Source organism: Phyllobates terribilis, unplaced genomic scaffold, assembly GCF_046119375.1.
Source record: "Phyllobates terribilis strain yellow unplaced genomic scaffold, ASM4611937v1 Scaffold_1__5_contigs__length_1240528914, whole genome shotgun sequence".
NCBI lineage: Eukaryota > Metazoa > Chordata > Amphibia > Anura > Dendrobatidae > Phyllobates > Phyllobates terribilis.
In genome coordinates this window covers 817,934,597-817,954,467 of record NW_027362761.1, presented here as the reverse complement: position 1 = coordinate 817,954,467, position 19,871 = coordinate 817,934,597, and the positions used below count along the sequence as shown (strand labels likewise).

The 19,871-nt window shown below is 43.1% G+C and overlaps 2 non-coding genes across 2 annotated transcripts; both read right to left on the bottom strand.

Moving 5' to 3' along the window:
- Window positions 1–1,419: 1,419 nt before the first annotated feature.
- On the bottom strand, window positions 1,420–1,492 carry TRNAK-UUU (transfer RNA lysine (anticodon UUU)). Its single transcript has one exon. It is a non-coding gene; the product is annotated as a tRNA-Lys (tRNA).
- A 4,731-nt stretch (window positions 1,493–6,223) lies between these two features.
- TRNAK-UUU (transfer RNA lysine (anticodon UUU)) lies at window positions 6,224–6,296 on the bottom strand. The gene has a single exon. It is a non-coding gene; the product is annotated as a tRNA-Lys (tRNA).
- Between the last annotated feature and the right edge of the window lie 13,575 nt (window positions 6,297–19,871).

Sequence of the window (19,871 nt, the reverse complement as noted above, 5' to 3'; positions counted from 1 at the left end):
AATGATGTAAATTGGCCTATACCGCATGTTTGTTTTTTTTTGCCTTCCCCTGGATCAACGCTGCGGAATAGCTGCAGTGCACAAGAAATAGGCTGAACTGGATGGACGCTTGTCTTTTTTCGGCCTCATAAACTATGTAACTATGACTGTTCAAGGCCCAAACCAAGCACATAATCAATGATTTGTCGTGAGTTTGGACATATTCAAAGACATGTTTTTTGTTTTTTTCTCTAGTGTAAAAGAGCATTTTATTTCTCATGTCAAACAAGTGCATTAAGCATGCAACTAATCCTCAAGCACAAGCTGAGATTTAAACAATACAAAGTGATCTGTTGAGATTTAAAAACTAAACACCTGAACAGGAACTTGAACCCTGGATCCTCAGATTAAAAGTCTGATGCTCTACCGACTGAGCTATCCAGTCTCCTTTCAAGCATATTTAGCACATTTTTCAAGTTTTAATTCCGATTCATCTAAATGTTTCTTCAGATATGCTGATTTTTTTCATATGTATATACATACCCAAAACAAAAGCCAGCACATAGTCTGCCAGCATAATGAGTTGTCAGGTTACATCTCTTTTTATACTCTATGTATAGGAAAAAGGGGAAGAGGAGTGATGAGTATTCAGCCCAGTGAAAGGCTATCAGATTTGGGCAGTTAAAGGCAGGTGAAGCTGCATCATCAAGCGATTGATTTAGTTTACTCCAAAGCTGAATTCACATTCACACAGCTCAGTATTGATTAATTTTGACTTTCATATTGGTACTGCTAAATGTGCTGCAAAGAAAAAAAAGTAGGTATCACTCTGATTCTGTGTATTTTTTATGGGAGACATCATAGCTGCTAGTTTCCACCCATCAGCTTAAAGAGTACTGAAAGTTAGACGTAGAGTCTACAGAGGGAAAAATGCAGAAAACAAGTCATAAAATTGCCAAAGTAGTGTTAATCCTCATATCCACATGACATTTATTTCTGAAAAGCTAGGTATGATTTAAACAAAGCTAAATGATAGGTCTAGGTTAAAAAGCCTCAAAACTGAACAATGACGTAAATAATGGACCCTCAGATTAAAAGACGTGTGCTTTACAGACTGAGCTATCCAGGTTCTTTCTAAGTGCACTTATGCAACATTTTCAAAAAAAAAGTCTCTGTCCATAGTTAAGTATGCTCAGAAAAATTATCATCCAATATGACTGTTCAAGGCCAAAACCAAGCACATAATCAATATGTGGTCGTGAGTTTGGACATATTCAAAGACATGTTTTTTGTTTTTTCTCTAGTGTAAAAAAGCATTTTATTTCTCATGTCCAACAAGTGCATTAAGCATGCAACTAATCTTCAAGCATGCAACTAATCTTCAAGCACAAGCTGAGATTTAAACAATACAAACTGATCTGTTGAGATTTAAAAACTTAATGCCTAAACAGGGATTTGAACCCTGGACCCTCAGATTAAAAGTCTGATGCTCTGCCGACTGAGCTATCCAGGCTCCTTCCAAAAAAACTTAGCACATTTTTCAAGATTTACTTCCGATTCATCTAAATGTTTCTTCAGATATGCTGATTTTTTTCATATGTGTATACATACCCAAAACAAAAGCCAGCACATAGTCTGCCAGCATAATGAGGTGTCAGGTTACATCTCTTTTTATACTCTATGTATAGGAAACAGGGGAAGAGGAGTGATGAGTATTCAGCCCAGTGAAAGGCTATCCGATTTGGGCAGTTAAAGGCAGGTGAAGCTGCATCATCAAGCGATTGATTTAGTTTACTCCAAAGCTGAATTCACATTCACACCGCTCAGTATTGATTAATTTTGACTTTCATATCGGTGCTGCTAAATGTGCTGCAAAGAAAAAAAAGTAGGAATCACTCTGACTCTGTGAGTTTTTTATAGGAGACATCATAGCTGCTAGTTTCCACCCATCAGCTTAAAGAGGACTGAAAGTTAGACATAGAGTCTACACAGGGAAAAATGCAGAAAACAAGTCATAAAATTGCCAAAGTAGTGTTAATCCTCATATCCACATGACATTTATTTCTGAAAAGCTAGGTATGATTTAAACAAAGCTAAATGATAGGTCTAGGTTAAAAAGCCTCAAAACTGAACAATGACGTAAATAATGGACCCTCAGATTAAAAGACGGGTGCTTTACTGACTTAGCTATTCAGGTTCTTTCTAAGTGCACTTTTGCAACATTTTCAAAAAAAATGTCTCTGTCCATATTTAAGTATACTCAGAAAAGTTATCATCCAATATGACTGTTCAAAGCCAAAACTAAGCACATAATCAATGATTTGTCATGAGTTTGGACATATTCAAAGACATGTTTTTTTTTTTTTTTCTCTAGTGTAAAAGAGCATTTTATTTCTCATGTCAAACAAGTGCATTAAGCATGCAACTAATCTTCAAGCACAAGCTGAGATTTAAACAATACAAACTGATCTGTTGAGTTTTAAAAACTTAATGCCTAAACAGGGATTTGAACGCTGGACCCTCAGATTAAAAGTCATATGCTTTACTGACTGAGCTATCCAGGCTCCTTCCAAACAAGCTTAGCACATTTTTCAAGATTTACTTCTGATTCATCTAAATGTTTCTTCAGATATGCTGATTTTTTTCATATGTGTATACATACCCAAAACAAAAGCCAGCACATAGTCTGCCAGCATAATGAGGTGTCAGGTTACATCTCTTTCTATACTCTATGTATAGGAAACAGGGAAAGAGGAGTGATGAGTATTCAGCCCAGTGAAAGGCTATCCGATTTGGGCAGTTAAAGGCAGGTGAAGCTGCATCATCAAGCGATTGATTTAGTTTACTCCAAAGCTGAATTCACATTCACACCGCTCAGTATTGATTAATTTTGACTTTCATATTGGTGCTGCTAAATGCGCTGCAAAGAAAAAAAAGTAGGAATCACTCTGATTCTGTGAGTTTTTTATAGGAGACATCATAGCTGCTAGTTTCCACCCATCAGCTTAAAGAGTACTGAAAGTTAGACATAGAGTCTACAGAGGGAAAAATGCAGAAAACAAGTCATAAAATTGCCAAAGTAGTGTTAATCCTCATATCCACATGACATTTATTTCTGAAAAGCTAGGTATGATTTAAACAAAGCTAAATGATAGGTCTAGGTTAAAAAGCCTCAAAACTGAACAATGACGTAAATAGTGGACCCTCAGATTAAAAGACCGGTGCTTTACTGACTGAGCTATCCAATTTTCTTTCTAAGTGCACTTATGCAACATTTTCAAAAAAAATGTCTCAGTCCATATTTAAGTATATTCAGAAAAATTATCATTCAATATGACTGTTCAAAGCCAAAACCAAGCACATAATCAATAATTTGTTGTGAGTTTGGACATATTCAAAGACATGTTTTTTGTTTTTTCTCTAGTGTATAAGAGCATTTTATTTCTCATGTCAAACAAGTGCATTAAGCATGCAACTAATCTTCAAGCACAAGCTGAGATTTAAACAATACAAAGTGATCTGTTGAGATTTAAAAGCTTAACGCCTGAACAGGGACTTAAGCCCCCGTCTCACATAGCGATATCGCTGCTGAGTCACGGTTTTGATGACTCACCAGCGATATCGCTGTGTGTGACACTTTGCAACGATCAGGCCCCTGCTGTGAGGTCGCTGATTGTTGCAAAGTGTCCTGGACCATTTTTTGGTCGTTGGCCTCCCGCTGGCCAGCACACATCGCTGTGTGTGACCAGCGGGACCAACGATCTGGCTGGTAACTATAGTAAACATCTGGTTACTAGTGGCACGCATGCACTTAGTAACCCGCTGTTTACCATGGATACCACTCTGCTACGGTGCATGGAGGCTCCCGCGCACTGTAGCAGAGTGGTATCCATGGTAAACAGCGGGTTAATAGGGGCACACGCGCACTTAGTAACCCGATGTTTACCATAGTCACCAGCCTGCTCCTGCTTGCAGCAGGCTGGTAACGGGAGCAGGAAATCGTGGAACGATTCTTTCCACGATATCGCTGCTCCCCTGATCGCTGGTGAGCCTGCCTGTTTGACAGCTCACCAGCGATGTATTAGCGATGCAGCAACGATCCCTGACAGGTCGTATCATTGTCGGGATCGCTGCTGCATCGCTTAGTGTGACGGGGCCCTTAAACCCTGCACCCTCAGATTTAAAGTTGGATGCTCTACCAACTGAGCTATCCAGGCTCCTTCCAAACAAATTTAGCACATTTTTCAAGATTTACTTCCGATTCATCTAAATGTATCTTCAGATATGTTGATTTTTTTCATATGTGTGTACATACCCAAAACCAAAGCCAGCACATAGTCTGCCAGCATAATGAGGTGTCAGGTTACATCTCTTTTTATTCTCTATGTATAGGAAACAGGGGAAGAGGAGTGATGAGTATTCAGCCCAGTGAAAGGCTATCAGATTTGGGCAGTTAAAGGCAGGTGAAGCTGCATCATCAAGCGATTGATTTAGTTTACTCCAAAGCTGAATTCACATTCACACAGCTCAGTATTGATTAATTTTGACTTTCATATTGGTGCTGCTAAATGTGCTGCAAAGAAAAAAAAAGTAGGAATCACTCTGATTCTGTGTGTTTTTTATGGGAGACATCATAGCTGCTAGTTTCCACCCATCAGCTTAAAGAGTACTGAAAGATAGACATAGAGTCTACAGAGGGAAAAATGCAGAAAACAAGTCATAAAATTGCCAAAGTAGTGTTAATCCTCATATCCACATGACATTTATTTCTGAAAAGCTAGGTATGATTTAAACAAAGCTAAATGATAGGTCTAGGTTGAAAAGCCTCAAAACTGAACAATGACGTAAATAATGGACCCTCACATTAAAAGACCGGTGCTTTACAGACTGAGCTATCCAAGTTCATTCTAAGTGCCCTTTTGCAACATTTAAAAAAAAAATGTCTCTGTCCATATTTAAGTATACTCGGAAAAATTATCATGCAGTATGACTGTTCAAAGCCAAGACCAAGCACATAATCAATGATTTGTCGTGAGTTTGGACATATTCAAAGACATGTTTTTTGTTTTTTTCTCTAGTGTAAAAGAGCATTTTATTTCTCATGTCAAACAAGTGCATTAAGCATGCAACTAATCTTCAAGCACAAGCTGAGATTTAAACAATACAAACTTATCTGTTGAGATTTAAAAACTTAGTGCCTAAACAGGGGTTTGAACCCTGGACCCTCAGATTAAAAGTCTGTTGTTCTACCAACTGAGCTATCCAGTCTCCTTCCAAGCAAGCTTAGCACCTTTTTCAAGAATTACTTACGCTTCATCTAAATGTATCTTCAGATATGTTGATTTTTTTCATATCTGTATACATACCCAAAACAAAAGCCAGCACATAGTCTGCCAGCATAATGAGGTGTCAGGTTACATCTCTTTTTTTACTCTATGTATAGGAAACAGGGAAAGAGGAGTGATGAGAATTCAGCCCAGTGAAAGGCTATCCAATTTGGGCAGTTAAAGGCAGGTGAAGCTGCATCATCAAGCGATTGATTTAGTTTACTCCAAAGCTGAATTCACATTCACACCGCTCAGTATTGATTAATTTGACTTTCATATTGGTGCTGCTAAATGTGCTGCAAAGAACAAAATGTAGGAATCACTCTGATTCTGTGAGTTTTTTATGGGAGACATCATAGCTGCTAGTTTCCACCCATCAGCTTAAAGAGCACTGAAAGTTAGACATAGAGTCTTCACAGGGAAAAATGCAGAAAACAAGTCATAAAATTGCCAAAGTAGTGTTAATCCTCATATCCACATGACATTTATTTCTGAAAAGCTAGGTATGATTTAAACAAAGCTACATGATAGGTCTAGGTTAAAAAGCCTCAAAACTGAACAATGACGTAAATAATGGACCCTCAGATTAAAAGACGGGTGCTTTACTGACTGAGCTATCCAGGTTCTTTCTAAGTGCACTTTTGCAACATTTAAAAAAAAATGTCTCTGTCCATATTTAAGTATACTCAGAAAAATTATCATTCAATATGACTGTTCAAAGCCAAAACCAAGCACATAATCAATGATTTGTCGTGAATTTGGACATATTCAAAGACATGTTTTTTTGTATTTTTCTCTAGTGTAAAAGAGCATTTTATTTCTCATTTCAAGCAAGTGCATTAAGCATGCAACTAATCTTCAAGCACAAACTGAGATTTAAACAATATAAAGTGATCTGTTGAGATTTAAAAACATAACACCTAAACAAGGACTTGAACCCTGGACCCTCAGATTAAAAGTCAGATGCTCTACCGACTGAGCTATCCAGGCTCCTTGCATGCAAACTTAGCACATTTTTTAAGATTTACTTCCGATTCATCTAAATGTATCTTCAGATATGTTGATTTTTTTCATATGTGTGTACATACCCAAAACCAAAGCCAGCACATAGTTTGCCAGCATAATGAGGTGTCAGGTTACATCTCTTTTTATACTCTATGTATAGGAAACAGGGGAAGAGGAGTGATGAGTTTTCAGCCCAGTGAAAGGCTATCAGATTTGGGCAGTTAATGGCAGGTGAAGCTGCATCATCAAGCGATTGATTTAGTTTACTCCAAAGCTGAATTCACATTCACACAGCTCAGTATTGATTAATTTTGACTTTCATATTGATACTGCTAAAGGTACTGCAAAGAAAAAAAAGTAGAAATCACTCTGATTCTGTGTGTTTTTTATGGGAGACATCATAGCTGCTAGTTTCCACCCATCAGCTTAAAGAGTACTGAAAGTTAGACATAGAGTCTACAGAGGGAAAAATGCAGAAAACAAGTCATAAAATTGCCAAAGTAGTTTTAATCCTCATACCCACATGACATTTATTTCTGAAAAGCTAGGTATGATTTAAACAAAGCTAAATGATAGGTCTAGGTTAAAAAGCCTCAAAACTGAACAATGACGTAAATAATGGACCCTCAGATTAAAAGACGGGTGCTTTACAGACTGAGCTATCCAGGTTCTTTCTAAGTGCACTTTTGCAACATTTTCAAAAAAAATGTCTCTGTCCATATTTAAGTATACTCAGAAAAATTATCATCCAATATGAGCTGCAACATGTGCTACATGTTCACAGATCGACCAGAAGCTGAAACCAACTTCACCTGCCAGAAGTGTAGATTACTGGCTCTTTTAGAAGAAAAGGTGCGGGGACTGGAAGAAAGAATTGCGACATTAAAACTCATCAAGGAAAATGAAGACTTCCTGGACAGAACAGAAGCGTCACTACTGGTTACGGAAAGTGAAGGAAGCGTCAGAGAACCTCCAGAGGCAGACAAGTGGAGGCAAGTGACCAAAAGAAGCAAGAAGACCATGGAGACACCACCAACCACACAACTGACAAACAGATTCCAAGGACTTGTGGAGGATGAAGATGGCACACCTAAGGATGAGGAACTACCAGCAAGCAAAAAAGAAAAGAGCACCCAGAAACACCCAGAAGCGACAAGAAAAAGGACAGCCAAGAAAGGAAGAAGAGTGGTGGTGGTGGGAGACTCGCAACTGAGAGGAACAGAAGCAGCTATCTGCAGACCGGACATAACCGCAAGAGAAGTATGCTGCCTCCCAGGGGCGAAGATCAAGGATGTTACCGATAGAATACCGAAGCTCATCAGTTCCAAGGATGTCCACCCATTTCTTCTGATACATGTTGGCATCAATGACACGGCAAAGAAGGACCTACCGACAATCTGCAAGGACTTTGAAGCATTGGGGAAGAAAGTAAAAGAACTGGATGCGCAGGTAGTTTTTTCTTCTATCCTTCCAGTAGACGGGCATGGCGTCAGGAGATGGAACATGATCCTTGATGTGAACAACTGGCTGAGACGATGGTGCAGACAACAAGGATTTGGATTCCTGGACCACGGTGTGAATTACCTCTATGACGGACTCCTTGCCAGAGAGGGGCTACACCTCAACAAACCCGGGAAACACACATTCGCCAGGAGACTCGCAACACTCATCAGGAGGGCGTTAAACTAGAAGAAGAGGGGATGGGAAGAAAAACGCCGGACACGAACATGCAACCAGAGAACATACTAATGAAAGATATGAAGTGCGACAAAGAAGGTCCAAGACAAGATACTTGGAAGGGAGGTAAGAAAATTTCTAATACAATCCACAGGGAGAAGATTGGAACAAAACAAAATCGTGTAAACTGCGTGCTAGCAAATGCCAGGAGCCTGACAAACAAGATGGATGAACTGGAAGCAGAAATATCTACAGGTAACTATGACATAGTGGGAATAACCGAAACATGGTTAGATGAAAGCTATGACTGGGCAGTTAACTTACAGGGTTACAGTCTGTTTAGAAGGGATCGAAGAAGTCGGAAAGGGGGTGGAGTCTGTCTATATGTAAAGACGTGTCTAAAGCCTACAATACGGGAGGATGTATGGGAGGGAAATGAGGAGGTCGAGTCCTTATGGGTGGAGATACATGGGGCAAAAAACAATAATAAAATGATCATAGGAGTCTGTTATAAACCACCAAATATAGCAGAAGCCACGAAAGTCTATTAATGAGACAAATAGACGAAGTAGCAAAAAATAACGAGGTGATTATTATGGGGGACTTCTACTACCCCGATATAGACTGGGAAACTGAAAGCTGTAGATCTCAGAAAGGAAACAGGTTTCTGTCAATTATCAAAGACAATTATTTGTCACAACTTGTGCAGGAACCAACTAGAGGGACGGCCCTTTTAGACTTAATATTAACTAACAGGCCAGACAGAATAACTGGGGTGCAGGTCGGGGGGCACCTGTGAACTAGTGACCACAACATTATACAATTCCACATGTGCTTCAGTAGGGTGCCCAGCAAGGGAGTTACAAAAACATTGAACTTCAGGAGGGCAAAGTTTGATCAGCTAAGAGATGCCCTTCACCTTATAGACTGGGATAGTATCTTTAGTAATAGGATCACGGATAGAAAATGGGAAATTTTCGAAACAGTCCTACTTAGTCACTGTAGAAGGTACATACTTTATGGGAATAAAAGGGCTAGGAATAGGAGGAAGCCAATGTGGCTAAATAAGGAAGTCAAGAGGGCAATGAAAAACAAAAAAAGGGCTTTCGCTAAACTTAAACAAGAAGGCAGCGAGGAAGCGCTAATATCTTATAGGGAAAAAAACAAAATCTGTAAGAAACAAATAAGAATAGCAAAAGAGGAGACAGAGAGACTAATTGCCAAGGAAAGTAAAACGAATCCCAAACTGTTCTTTAACTATATAAACAGTAAAAGGATTAAAACTGATGGAGTTGGCCCATTGAAAAATAACCTGGGTAAAATCATAGAGGGCGATGAGGGTAAAGCAAACCTACTCAATAGCTTCTTCTCCACTGTTTTCACAAAAGAAAACAATTTATCGGAGGAAATGCAGAGTGATAAAGTAAACCCTCCGCTAAATATCACCCACCTAACCCAGGAGGAAGTTCAGAAACGCCTAAATAATATCAAAATAGACAAGTCACCAGGCCCAGATGGCATACACCCCCGTGTACTAAGAGAATTAAGTAATGTGATAGACAGACCGCTGTATCTTATATTCAAGCACTCTTTATGGACAGGGACTGTCCCACTAGACTGGCGCCAAGCAAATGTGGTACCAATATTCAAAAAGGGGTCTAAAAGTGACCCTGGGAACTATAGACCAGTAAGCTTAACGTCTGTTGTGGGTAAATTGTTTGAAGGATTTCTTAGAGATGCTATTGTAGAATATCTTAATGATAATAACTGTCTAACTCCATATCAACATGGATTCATGAGGGATCGCTCCTGCCAAACAAACCTGATCGCCTTCTACGAGGAGGTGAGCTCACAGCTGGACCGGGGAGAGTCAGTGGATGTTGTATACCTTGACTTCTCCAAAGCGTTCGATACCGTGCCACACAAAAGGTTGGTATATAAAATGAGAATGCTTGGTCTGGGGGATAATGTGTGCAAGTGGGTAAATAGCTGGCTTAGTGATAGAAAGCAGAGGGTGGTTATCAATGGAGTAAGCTCAGGGTGTGTCAGGGTTACTAGCGGGGTGCCTCAAGGGTCTGTCTTGGGCCCTATATTATTTAATATATTTATTAATGATCTAGTGGAAGGGTTGCATAGTAAAATAGCAATATTTGCAGATGATACTAAACTTTGTAAAGTAGTTAATACAGATGAGGATAGGGCACAGATACAGGAGGATTTAGTTAAATTGGGGAGTTGGGCCAAAAAATGGCAAATGGGGTTCAATGCCGATAAATGTAAGGTCATGCACATGGGAAAGAAACACAGCAGTCACCCATACATATTAAATGGGAAACCGTTGGGGAAATCTGACATGGAGAAGGACCTGGGCGTCTTGGTTAATTGCAAATTAAATTGGAGTGCCCAGTGTCAGGCAGCAGCTGCGAAGGCAAATAGAGTCATGGCATGCATCAGAAGAGGAATAGGGGCATATGATGAGAACATTGTTCTTCCTCTGTATAAAGAGCTGGTAAGGCCGCACTTAGAATATTGTGCACAGTTCTGGGCTCCGGTGCTCAGGAAAGACATATTGGAGCTAGAGAGGGTACAAAGGAGGGCGACTAAGGTAATAAAGGGAATGGAGGGACTAGAACACCCAGAGAGGTTGTCAAAATTAGGCCTATTTACGTTGGAAAAGAGAAGGCTTAGGGGAGACCTCATAAACATGTATAAACACATCAGGGGGCAGTACAGAGATCTCTCCCATGAACTGTTTATACCAAGGATGGTGACAAAGACGAGGGGGCACACTATGCGTCTGGAGGAAAGGAGGTTCCTGCACCAGCATAGAAGGGGATTCTTTACAGTCAGAGCCGTGAGACTCTGGAACTCTCTGGGAGAGGAAGTGGTGATGTCCAACTCACTTAATGAGTTCAAGAGAGGCCTGGACGCCTTTCTTGAGAACAATAAAATTACATCTTATGCTTAGTTAATTAATCCAGGGATTTAATCTGACTGCCAGATTGGTGTCGGGAAGTGAATTTTTCCACAATGATGTAAATTGGCCTATACCGCATGTTGTTTTTTTTTGCCTTCCCCTGGATCAACGCTGCGGAATAGCTGCAGTGCACAAGAAATAGGCTGAACTGGATGGACGCTTGTCTTTTTTCGGCCTCATAAACTATGTAACTATGACTGTTCAAGGCCCAAACCAAGCACATAATCAATGATTTGTCGTGAGTTTGGACATATTCAAAGACATGTTTTTTGTTTTTTTCTCTAGTGTAAAAGAGCATTTTATTTCTCATGTCAAACAAGTGCATTAAGCATGCAACTAATCCTCAAGCACAAGCTGAGATTTAAACAATACAAAGTGATCTGTTGAGATTTAAAAACTAAACACCTGAACAGGAACTTGAACCCTGGATCCTCAGATTAAAAGTCTGATGCTCTACCGACTGAGCTATCCAGTCTCCTTTCAAGCATATTTAGCACATTTTTCAAGTTTTAATTCCGATTCATCTAAATGTTTCTTCAGATATGCTGATTTTTTTCATATGTATATACATACCCAAAACAAAAGACAGCACATAGTCTGCCAGCATAATGAGTTGTCAGGTTACATCTCTTTTTATACTCTATGTATAGGAAAAAGGGGAAGAGGAGTGATGAGTATTCAGCCCAGTGAAAGGCTATCAGATTTGGGCAGTTAAAGGCAGGTGAAGCTGCATCATCAAGCGATTGATTTAGTTTACTCCAAAGCTGAATTCACATTCACACAGCTCAGTATTGATTAATTTTGACTTTCATATTGGTACTGCTAAATGTGCTGCAAAGAAAAAAAAGTAGGTATCACTCTGATTCTGTGTATTTTTTATGGGAGACATCATAGCTGCTAGTTTTCACCCATCAGCTTAAAGAGTACTGAAAGTTAGACGTAGAGTCTACAGAGGGAAAAATGCAGAAAACAAGTCATAAAATTGCCAAAGTAGTGTTAATCCTCATATCCACATGACATTTATTTCTGAAAAGCTAGGTATGATTTAAACAAAGCTAAATGATAGGTCTAGGTTAAAAAGCCTCAAAACTGAACAATGACGTAAATAATGGACCCTCAGATTAAAAGACGGGTGCTTTACAGACTGAGCTATCCAGGTTCTTTCTAAGTGCACTTATGCAACATTTTCAAAAAAAAAGTCTCTGTCCATAGTTAAGTATGCTCAGAAAAATTATCATCCAATATGACTGTTCAAGGCGAAAACCAAGCACATAATCAATGTTTTGTCGTGAGTTTGGACATATTCAAAGACATGTTTTTTGTTTTTTCTCTAGTGTAAAAAAGCATTTTATTTCTCATGTCCAACAAGTGCATTAAGCATGCAATTAATCTTCAAGCACAAGCTGAGATTTAAACAATACAAACTGATCTGTTGAGATTTAAAAACTTAATGCTTAAACAGGGATTTGAACGCTGGACCCTCAGATTAAAAGTCTTATGCTTTACCGACTGAGCTATCCAGGCTCCTTCCAAACAAACTTAGCACATTTTTCAAGATTTACTTCTGATTCATCTAAATGTTTCTTCAGATATGCTGATTTTTTTCACATGTGTATACATACCCAAAACAAAAGCCAGCACATAGTCTGCCAGCATAATGAGGTGTCAGGTTACATCTCTTTTTATACTCTATGTATAGGAAACAGGGGAAGAGGAGTGATGAGTATTCAGCCCAGTGAAAGACTATCCGATTTGGGCAGTTAAAGGCAGGTGAAGCTGCATCATCAAGCGATTGATTTAGTTTACTCCAAAGCTGAATTCACATTCACACCGCTCAGTATTGATTAATTTTGACTTTCATATTGGTGCTGCTAAATGCGCTGCAAAGAAAAAAAAGTAGGAATCACTCTGATTCTGTGAGTTTTTTATGGGAGACATCATAGCTGCTAGTTTCCACCCATCAGCTTAAAGAGTACTGAAAGTTAGACATAGAGTCTACACAGGGAAAAATGCAGAAAACAAGTCATAAAATTGCCAAAGTAGTGTTAATCCTCATATCCACATGACATTTATTTCTGAAAAGCTAGATATGATTTAAACAAAGCTAAATGATAGATCTAGGTGAAAAAGCCTCAAAACTGAACAATGACATAAATAATGGACCCTCAGATTAAAAGACGGGTGCTTTACAGACTGAGCTATCAAGGTTCTTTCTAAGTGCACTTTTGCAACATTTTCAAAAAAAATGTCTCTGTCCATGTTTAAGTATACTCAGAAAAATTATCATCCAATATGACTGTTCAAAGCCAAAACCAAGCACATAATCAATGATTTGTTGTGAGTTTGGACATATTTAAAGACATGTTTTTTGTTTTTTTCTCTGGTGTAAAAGAGCATTTTATTTCTCATGTCAAACAAGTGCATTAAGCATGCAACTAATTTTCAAGCACAAGCTGAGATTTAAACAATACAAAGTGATCTGTTGAGATTTAAAAACTTAATGCCTGAACAGGGACATGAACCTTGGACCCTCAAATTATAAGTCTGAGGCTTTACCGACTGAGCTATCAAGGTTCCTTCCAAACAAACTTAGCACATTTTTCAAGATTTACTTCCGATTCATCTGAATGTTTCTTCAGATATGCTGATTTTTTTCATATGTGTATACATACCCAAAACAAAAGCCAGCACATAGTCTGCCAGCATAATGAGCTGTCAGGTTACATCTCTTTTTATACTCTATGTATAGGAAACAGGGGAAGAGGAGTGATGAGTAGTGTTGAGCGAACACTAAAATGCTCGGGTGCTCGAAGCTCGGGCCGAGGTCGCCGTGATACTCGGGTGCTCGACCCGAGCAACGAGCCCAATGTTAGTCTATGGGATACTCGAGCATTTTTGCGGTGGCACCCCCGGCAGTCTTTTAAAAGCCTAACAAGTGCCCAAAACGATAGTGACAGTGCTCAAATGACATGGGGACAGCATGGGGATCGCCCCAGGAAGCATTTCTGACCCCCAGGTCACTGCTGTCAACAACGTGGTCAGAGATATTAAGCCACTTTTACAGGCTCACAATAAAACGAAAGTGAAACTTTTTTCCTGTGAAATATGTTAAGGAACATCCTTTCCAGGGAAAAGACTTATGTATAAGTTAAAATAAATGACCAAAAACAAAAATACTCCTCCACACCTTCAGCTATGTTCACAAGTAGCATTTTTTATGCGTTTTTGCACTTTTGTATTGCTTTCAACTATGACAAATGCATTCACCGGGAAATGTCATTTTAACATTTTACAACCTTATCTGGCCATGTGCTGTGTGACACATGCATAAAGTGCTGAAAAGACATGGGAACAGCATGGGGAAGACCCCTGGAAGCATCTCTGACTCACAGGTCACTGTCTAAAAGTGTGCCCATCATAAGTGATCCTTGCCGCATCAGAAGATGCAGACTTGCAACTATCCCCATGCATGTTCTAGTCCCAGGGCAGTGTTCAATTGTACCTCCCCCATTCCTTGCAATACAAGCGCAAGTATGCAGCCTGCCACCCACCCACCCCCAGGCTGCAATACCATACTGCTTGCTTGCTTGAACTTGAAATTGGGCCTTTTAGGCATGTGGAGGCAGAATCTGGCCACCACGCCATGGCTGTGTTGGCGGCCTGTAATCCATACTCAGTCCCCAGCCGCCCGGCGGCCGGGTGTCCATAGTCAGTCCCCAGCAGCCCCACGGCCGAGTGTCCACACGGTCCCCAGCCGCCTGGTGGCAGTCGGGTGTCCATAAACGGTCCCCAGCCGCCCCCATTTCTCCTTGGAACATCCCCCCACACACTTTTCTTAGCCCGGCCTGCTTAGGCAGCATTGGACGAGCCCACCAGAGAACCAGACTCCTCCGGTGGGCCCTGACTTCTCCATCGGTGGAGTTGAGTGTGCCAAGGTGAGGAGCATGATGATGATGACAGAAGTTAGCATCTGCTATGTTTTCTTTTAATGCAAGTGTAAGTGTGCAGCCTGCCACCCACCTACCCCCAGACTGCAATTCATACTGCTAGCTTGCACTTGAAATGGGGCCTTTTAGTTTAGAGGAGGCCGAAGCTGGCCACTACCTCATGGCTGCTTCGGCAGCGAGGTATCCATACTCAGTCCCCAGCCGCCCCTATTTGTCCTGGTGTGCCTTATACATAAGATTAAGCGCGTATACCAAAACATTACCTGTGCCCTCCCCAGTGCATTTAGTGGGAAGGAGAGCCTATTCCGCTGTAGTGTGTGCATGCCAATCCCCTGTTCATGGTACATGCGAAGATGCCTCCCACCTTGCACCTGTCGTTGCAGACTTGCAACTATCCCCATTCAAGTCCTTGTCCCAGGGCAGTGTTCAATTGTACCTCTCCCATTCCTTGCAATGCAAGCGCAAGTATGCAGCCTGCCACCCACCCACCCCCAGGCTGCAATACCATACTGCTTGCTTGCTTGCACTTTAAATTGGGCCTTTTAGGCATGTGGAGGCGGAATCTGGCCACCACGCCATGGCTGTGTCGGCGGCCTGGTATCCATACTCAGTCCCCAGCCGCCTGGTGGCCGGGTGTCCCCGCTTGCTCCCCAGCCTCCAGGGGGTGGCCGGGTGTCCATACTCGGTCCCCAGCCACCCCTATTTGTACCGGTAACCTTTCCCACACTTTTCTTAGCCTGGCCTGCTTTAGGGCAGCATTGGCCGAGCCCACCGGACTATCAGACTCCTCCGGTGGGCCCTGGCTTCTCCATCAGGGGAGTTGAGAGTGCCAAGGTGAGGAGCATGATGAGGATGATAGAAGTTAGCATCTGCTTTGTTTTGTTGTAATGCAAGCGCATGTATGTAGTAGCGGCTAGGCCTGAGGAGGTCAGCGTTTTGGCGCATATCCTACCTCCTCCGAGGATTGCTGGATGTTTTCCTGCTACTATCCAAGTTCTATGACTCCCGTTAAAACAAAGCTTCAGGTGATAAATGATGGATGAGGTAGTGGCAAAGGAGAAAGAGCAGGAGGAACAGGGACCATTCACATCAATATCAGGCCAGTCAACCAGATATGTCTTGTAGGATATGCTTCTGTAACAAAAGGAGCGGTTCGGCTACACAGTTATAGGGCATACAGTGAGTGCAATGCCTGCCAAAAATTTCGAGGCACTCCAATGCCCCTTGGAAATGACATGGAGGTCAGAGGGCGTTAACTAAACCTTTTTTTCCATTTATAGCAACTGGGTCTCCTGTGCACTGTTGGCCTAAGCAGTGAATGGAATGCTTTCCAAAAATTATGAGGTGCTGCAATGCCCCTTACAAGAGCCATGTGTGGCACCCCAGGGGTCTGGTCACCACAGTAATAGAGATTACGTCGGAGAGCAAGTGGGAGGTTTCCTGGTCAGGATCCCTTAAACATGCAACATGCTCCTGCCCCAGTCCTGGGAGGGGAGAATTCTGCCCTTATAAACTGGATCTGGGGTGGGGTTGAGTGAGTCAGAGAACAGAGAACAGTCAGAGTCAGAGTGAGAGCAAGGGAAAGTAACAGCAAGGAGCTCTGTAGGAGCTAGGAGCTAAAGACGAGGGGCTGGAAGCTGAGTAGAGCTCGCCCTGACAGAAGACAATAGGAACCGGACACAGCAGTCCGAAGCTGTGAGGACTTATATATCCAGCAGCAGAAACCAGCCGGCAGGGGATTTCAGGTCCTCTGGCCATAGAAGCCCAGAGGCTCAGTCACAAGCAAGGGACCAGCACCGTCGTCGTGGAGCGGAGGCTAGCAGAAGGCCCCAAGTCATCAGCCATACGGTTGAGCACTACACGGTACACTCAGGGACGTGGGCTACTTCTACCCGCTTACAGCAAGGTAGCCAGGAAGAGTGCAGACAGACGGGGAGGCCTACAACTCCACCTGGCCAGGGGAACTCCTGCTTGCTCACAGACTGACCAGGCATCTTATGCTAGCCAGTACTCCCGGGAGGGTCTACCTTATAATCATCAGTAAAGACCCTGAACTGCACTGCAAAGACTCTGAGTCATTCCTGCTGCGCTCGTGCACCATCACCCCCATCATCCACACTCACTGCCCTGAGGCTATACTCCTCCCGAGGGGAGTTATCCCATTTTATGCTGCGCACACAACACCAGCCTCAGCGGTCTGCCTCGCAGCGGTGGTACTCCCTGACCGCAATCCACGGGTGGCGCAGTCGGACAATTAACCTCAAAACCTAAGAAAGATTGCCACTGGTTTGACTAGCCTGAGCCACGGGACCGGGTCACCGCCACGGAGACTACAGACCCCAGAGATCCGGCACCGGGTATCCCACACACGTGTACACACGGCCCAGGGGGCGCGTCACATGCAGTACAGCATATTACAAACATAAGTCCCATTATTGGGGAGTGGGTGTCCCATAGTATTTGCTTATGCCTTGCAAGCAAAAGCTGCCAAAAATTAGAACGGAGCAACTTGCAATGCCCCTTACAAGAGCCATGCAGTACAGCATATTACAAACATAAGTCCCATTATTGGGGAGTGGGTCTCCCATAGTATTTGCTTATGCTTTCCCAGCAAAAGCTGCCAAAAATTAGGACGGAGGAACTTGCAATGCTGGCACCCTGGTGGTATAATGGTGGTGGAGGCTGAGGATAAGGAGAAGAAGATTAAACAGCCAAAACGAGGAAGCGTATACCCATGTGTGGGTGTGAAGCGGTGCATGTGAATACACCTCCCGAAATAACACAGTGGATTTGACTTTATGTTACTCTGCTGTCATTTGGTGGTGATGAGAAGTCTGGCCCAATCCAGCCCTTGTTCATTTTGATAAGGGTCAGCTTGTCAGCATTGTCAGTTTACAGGCGAGTGCGCTTATCAGTTATAATTCCCCCAGCGGCACTAAAAACACGCTCCGATAACACGCTAGCGGCAGGGCAGGCCAGGACTAGTGTTGAGCCACCCCCGTAGTGTTCGAGTTCAGTTCGGTTCGTCGAACACCCGTGTGTTCGCCGAACTGTTCGTCGAACTGTTCGTCGAACACCTTCGAACACCGTTAAAACCAATGGCAGGCAAACAAAAACACATAGAAACACATAGAAAACACCTTGAAAGGTGTCCAAAAGCTGACAAACTGCTCAGAAGACACAACTAACACATGGAAAAGTGACAAGTACATATAGTCATGCGAAAAGAAAAGAGGTGGAGGAGTAAAAGGAGGGGGAGACACAGATATAGGCATGTCATGCCCTTCTAAAATCCAAAAAGTGAGAAGCCGAGACGGCCAGTCCGCTCCTGCCCGTGCCACCTCCGTGTCGCCGGGTTTGTGCCAGAGCCGCGGTGAACCCTGACGGCCAGCCCCCCTCTCCCAATACTGGTGCCTGTCCGCTGGTGGGTCGAGAGAGCCCCCCTGTGGTGGAGGCAGCTCTAAGCTTTTTAATTTAAATTGTCCCTCTAATTTGAATGAATACACTTTAAATCCATTTACAAGGATCTATTGGAGGGCAAGTCTCATGCCAGCAGCCGCGTAATTCCAGCTCCAGTAGCGTCCACTAAAGCTGCTGCAGTTAAAAAGCTTTTATAAGGATCGAGCTCGGCTGTCCACCGCAAGGCATCCTAGTGCCAGTCCCAGCCCCTATGCCTTGGGGTGCCTCCTGATGCTCTTCACTAAGTATCCCGTGGTCCCGAAGCATTTCCTTTGAAAAAATTAAGTGTCCAAACTACAGGTGGTGTAGCTTGCTTAACAGCCGGGATAATCCGCTGACTAGCAGACACTGCTACTAGGCACAAAGTATTTCCTGGGCTAGATGCAGTTAAAAATTTGTAAGTAGATACTCTCGTTGGATGCTGAGAAAGCATTCCATAGAGTCTCCTGGCACGCCATATATGATTCTCTTAAAAAGCTTGGGGTAGGGGTCTAGGGGACCCTTTTATAGCCAAAATCACGGCCCTGTATCACAATACGTCACCTAGGCTGAAGATAAATGGAACTGTAGCACCGAGGGCTCGGTTGCTACAGACGTATTGCACCTCACCCAGAGGTGTGATATCTCACTCTCAGATAAGGATGGAGTGTGGATCAGGACCCGACACCTGCATGCATTACACCACATTGCCGTGGGGCAGGGTGACCAATATGCCCCTGAGATGGGCACGACAGTCCCTGTCCCTGGCTGGAGTGGGGGGAGGGAACACTGAGGAAGGGGAACCCTGCAGTGCAGGAGCAGGGAGGAAGCAGTTCCTGGGTGCATTGAGAAGGGAGTATAAAAGGTGGGCACCATCTTAGTTCAGTGCAGAGAAGTCTGAGCAGAAGTGGCAGGGAGCAGGGGCTCTGCATGAGCTCTGCTCCGGAGGCGGGACTAGTAACAGAGGCCCAGGCCTGCAAGAGGGAGAAGGAAGGAAGAGGAGCGGAGAAGGCTCCAGGAACGAGGAATGAAGGGATCCCAGGGGTGCGGACGGGCGAGTCGCCACCGCACGCCCGAATCCACCTGCGTGGAGGGGTCAGGCCAAAGGGGGAGACCGGTCCCCGAACTAGTGGAGGCAGGAAACGACCCTCAGCTAGAAACCGGAGGCTCTGACATTTTATGTGGCGCAGCCCCTTGCTCCACCCGCTAGGAAGGCACCACATAGGGTCAGGGAAACTGGCGCTACGTTTACCAAGAGGAGGCCCGAGGCAGCCGGACAGAAGTGTTGGTAAGAAAGGCCAGACAAAGGACACACAAAGGGGGTCCTGTGAAGCGCTCCAAAGTTATCTGGGAGTTGTCTGAGCCCCTCACCTGGTGAGCACAGTACGACGTGGGCAGCCGTTACCTGCAGACGTGGTCTGGATAATAAGAACTGTGAGTAAAGGCCCTGAACTGCATCACTGACTCCGTGTCGTTACTGCTGCTGCCCTGCACCATCACCCCCATCCTCCGCATACACTG